This window comes from Apis dorsata, unplaced genomic scaffold (assembly GCF_000469605.1).
Source record: "Apis dorsata unplaced genomic scaffold, Apis dorsata 1.3 scaffold_50, whole genome shotgun sequence".
NCBI classification, from domain to species: Eukaryota; Metazoa; Arthropoda; class Insecta; order Hymenoptera; family Apidae; genus Apis; species Apis dorsata.
Genome location: NW_006263351.1, coordinates 1925839 through 1931298, shown reverse-complemented (window position 1 = coordinate 1931298; position 5460 = coordinate 1925839).

Sequence of the window (5460 nt, the reverse complement as noted above, 5' to 3'; positions counted from 1 at the left end):
GTCGGGAGCAACGAAGATGCGAAGTTCGGGGATGAACGAGACGCACGGGCACCGGGAGGTGGTGGTGAATAAGGGTTGAAACGAGCGAGATACAGAGGCCGAGTTGGTAGATAGAGATGGATAGAGAGAGGTCGTGGCGGTTTGAATGGGGCTAGTTTGAGATAGTTAGCGGGCCTTCAGAGGCACAATCGGCCGCGATTGGCGGGCCTACAATCACACGTCGCATTATATGTCCATCAGCACAGCGGATCTTGCAAATACGTTAGCGCGTGAGCCAACGAGTTACCGTCCGCAAAAATCTTCAATTCAAACCGTCGCAGATGCGGATACGGGTCTCTGTGGTCGAACACGGAGGATCCTTAGACACGTTGCAATTTAGTTGAGTTGTCTCCATTTTGGACGTGACTTTCTGCAAAAAATATAGCCAGTGAAGAGTTTGCAGTAATAAGAAGACAGTTTCAATTTTTATATATCTTTTGTTATATATTTTATCTTACTAATTTATTATTTTCATTTGAGTTGCAGAGCAATTAATTCCAATTAGTAATTATAATAGTCTTGTATAATATTCGATATAGAGAAACAATAAGTACCTATAAATATAAAATCATTAGATATTGAGAAGAAAACATAGATTATAATAATTAATTTTAAATTAAAAAATCATTACCATTAGAAGATAGATAGAAAAATTAGAAATATATTAGAAATTAGAAAAAACATATGAAATGTAATTTTATGTGATTTTATAATTAGACAATTGATATCAGAGAGTATAAAAATCGAATATAAAGATGATTTCAATTTTATATTTATATATATATTCCATTACATTATTATAATATTATTACTTTTAAATACATTATAATAAATTTATTTATTCTTAATAACTACTATTTTTTCTCCTAATTTAGAATTTATAAAAAGAAGATAGCTTAAATACTTAAATTATATTTATTACAAGAAAAAGAAAAATTTCATATTTATGTACAAAGTTTATTATCAATTTTTAAAATATGATGAACAAATGAATGATAAAAATTTAGATTTATCAAAAATTTTTAATAATCTTTAAATTATTATGTTTATTTAAGTCTCAAGCTTCTATTGGAAGGAAAGACAAATAGTGAGCGATATTAAGTGAAGCACATCTGCTAGGCAATACGCGATTAGGCGCAGAAGCATCACAGCAAATATTGTCTTTCCTAATCTGTCGTTAGAGTCGTACTATCTTAGAATTACCATGGGATAGAATCGAATTCTTAGACAGTTAATTGGGTCCTGGCTAGGGATTTCGCGCGAAGATTCTCCGAATGCAAAGACAAACGAGAATGGTCATAACCCTTAGTCTTGTTTACCCAAGGGTAGAGTTACATTCAAAGGATGTACTCCGGAACTGTTATCCGATGATAAACGGGCCAGCTACGCCTTCTATTAAAGCTTTCCCAAATAATTTATAATCTCGTATAATTTCCAATATTTGACATGTATTAGATTATACATATTTATAATACATATTTAGCAATACAAATTATATATATTTATCAAGTTTTTCATAGAAAAATATTTTTTATATAATTTGTTATGAATAAAATTTAATTTAAATTGTTCAAATTGATAGAAAAATATTTTCCACTCACGGTTAAAGAATTCATGATAAAAGCGACAATTTTAATCATATGATTCACCATAACTTGATGAGACTTTTTTCGATAAAATTACAGATACTATTTATAATTCCTGTAATAATGAATATTTCGTTAAAGAAAATTTAATCTCATTAAATGAAAATTTACAAAGATTATTTTTGAAATTCTCAATTTTTGAAGTATATTAAATTATATTTATCTCATTAAATTATTCAGATTTGTAGAAAAATATACTTTATTCAATATTTTATTTTAATATTTTTTTATTTAAATATTAAAAATCTTTAATTACTTTTCAATTTGAGAAAGAGAAAAAATAATGTAATTAAAAAATATTTTTATGAATATAATATTATTTCAAACATGTATTAGATAAGCGAATGTTGAGAATTTCTCCAGAGATTTTCAATATAAATAGGTATGATTATTCGAAACCTCAAATCAAACGTACCTGGAGGAACAGCAGCAGACTGAGGGAATAACTAATTTATCAATTCTTCGCTTCGGTTGGCTTCGATACCTATGGCTATATTTGCGAACTCGTGTAAATAGACCTCCGAACTCTCAGAGTATGTTGTCGCATCGTCATCGTTGTATTTGGCTACGGAAAATCTCCAGAAAGCTCAGGCTTCGAATGTTAACCCATGGAATTAGGTATTCTTGTATTTATTCAATAGAATTTTTTGCAAATTTGTGTTAATTTACACTGCAAATCATATTTTAGAAAAGAAAAAATATATTTTTTAAATGAGAGAATATAACAAATTCAATTTAAAAAAAAGAAAGAAGAAAAAAAAGAGATATAATCAACAATCAAATCATTAAAGAGAAAAAGAATGAACAATTAAGTTGAATTATTATTATTATTTTGTATACGCATGGATTTAAATTTTCACGTTTTTAATAGAGGATATTTTTAATATTTGAAAAAACAGGGAAAAGTGGTTTTAAGGAAAACCACTCGAAGTATAAAAAGTACAAAATAAGCGTGCACAGTTTAATGCGGAACGAGAGACGGAAAATCGGTTTATCCCAAAAAATGGGCAGAGCAATAATGACGCCAATTAATGTAGATCGAGTAGTGCCGTCATGGATTGTGGCGAGCTCGTGTTCCGAAATGTTGTACACGATACACGAGATCGTTAGAATAAAAATTTCGCGCGCAAACGTGACGTATTAGCCGGGCGAGCAAGTCATAAAGGCGCATAATTACCAGTAGAACGTTCGATAAATTGTAACGAAGATAGAATGATACACTCGTGAAAGGAGCGTGTTTAAAGGGAGCCGTTTCGCTAATTGAAGAAAATTGCACACACGAAAAGGCTTTTAATTAAATTGAACGATTCAGCGAACGAGTTGTATTTATCTACCGTTTTATCGAAATTAAAAAGAATCGGTATTGTCGGGAGAGCCTATTAACAATCGTCAATGCGCTTGCTACTTTTTCAATAGCGTGTCAAATGAATCAACTAAATACCTTTGTTTCATTATTTTAAAGAAATTATTTTGAGTTGTTTTTCACAATTATTCGTGATAATTCTTTTATTACATTTCATTCACAGTTCCATTTTTCTTGTTTCTTTGCAAAAAAATATATGAAAGAAATTTTTATTTATGACTTTAAATAGAGCAAAAACATATATACATACTTTACCGCACAGAATACGTATGAATTTTAAAAAGTCTGGATGCTCAATTTAATATTTTTCAACACGTAACATGAACAGTGTTGAACGTGACTATTATTAATAGGGGTAGGAAAAAATCCAATCAAATCGAGTGCGGTTGTAGCGGCGATTTTATCGTTCGTCAAGATGAAATTTATAACAGCCGTTGCGCTTAATTTGTTTCGAGTGATCAAATAGCGTTCGAAATTTTTTCCACGTTCAATTGTTCCATTTTTGGTGTGATCGTTTAATAAGTTTTAACACAATTGTATTTTTACATATTTTATATTAATATATATGCATAGTATACCTATATTATATGTGTCCTGTTCAATTTAGTTAACGATGACTGATGCCAATCGAACATTAACATCCAATAATCCCATGATGGAATAAAGTTTCCAATAACATATGCGAAATTATCTATTAATCATTAACAACGTGAAGTTGTTTGCTAACCATGAATAGCGAAGTTAACGACATCTAGACTTCTATTCATTTCATGCCGTGACGTCATAGCGCAAAGGACAATTGCGCAACTAAAATAGGCGCTAAGTGTGTAAATGCATTTATCATCATATCATGCAAATTATTTTGTTTCTTGTTATAGTTTTAGTATAATTCTTTCAATTAAATCAATGAAAACATATTAAAGTGTATGAGTGTAAGAGTGCAAGTGAAGTGTAAGATGTAGAATATGAATGCAGAACCAGAAGTTTGCATGATTGGCAAATTTAATGAAGGATTCTGTAATTTAGGTAAGTAATAATATTATAATCTTCCATCTTTGTATGAAATAAAACATATAATTATATTTAAAAACACATTGATTAATAAATATTGATTAATAAATAAGTTGAATCTTTTTGATAAATACATATATATCATAAATCATGTATAAATTAATTTTGCTATGTGTAATTCTTTATCAGAATAAAAATGTACATATATATAGATATATTATATATATGGGAAATTAGATATGAATTAGATAGAGGACTCTTTATTTAAATAATAAACTAAATTTAAATTAAATGATATTATTTTAAATGTAATACCAATCAAAAAAATAAATTGAATAATATTATCTGCACTAATATAAAACATATGTATTTATGTATAAATAGATATTTATCATAAAATAGATTATTTCGAAAAAGTGTGCATCGTGTAATTGAAAAACTAGATAATCATCGATTCTATAATTGTTCCATTTTCTCTATTCGGTGCATTTTTTTTTCTTTTTTTTACTTTTTTAAAACATAAAACTATTAATGTTTATTTATCGCTTAAACATTAATTCGTCCTAGCGACAGATTTGACATTTCCATCTTGTAAACGATCGTTTTTATTGGTCGTATATATTGCCAATTTCAGGGTTAATTTATATATGATTTTGATTTGAAACGTCCATTGTAAACAACCACAGAGGTAATTAGAACGGTTATACGATTGAAAACGCATGTTTTGTTGATATTTAATTTACGCTAGATCGATCAAACGAATGAGTTATATCGATGCATTTTGACTTTATGTGGCAAGCGAAAAGGAAAAGCTTCGAAACTGTATTAAATATAGAGTTTTCATTTTTAAGACAATTGATGAATTGATTATTTTATCGATTACTTTTTTAATTCATTTCTTTTAAATTATGATTAAGATATTTGATACTTCGTTTTTACTTCGTTTCTACTTGTATTCGAAATATAATTTAATATTTTATTTTATTGATAAAAATTAAGGGAAATTTTAAAATAACTTTAAATAATAGAGAAAATAAATAAATAATGAAAATTTATGAAATGGCTCGAATGGATCAAATACAAATAGTTGGAAATAAATCTCGAGGAAAAATGAAAAATCAGTTTCAATTATTTTGTTCTTTTTCCAAATACTATACTCTAAATTATTGTGTTTCATATATTATTTGTTTTTTACAAAATAAAATTAATTATTTTTTGCAAGATGTACAATAATTGAAGGTATCACAAAAAATTTTTTTCATTTACTATGCGGTATAATAATAAAAGTAATATAAAATTTAATTAGTAGACTGTTTTAATTACTAAATTATTGAAAAAAATAAAAATAATATTTTTATTATTCGCATTATAGTAGAACATCGATTATCTGAATTTTGATTA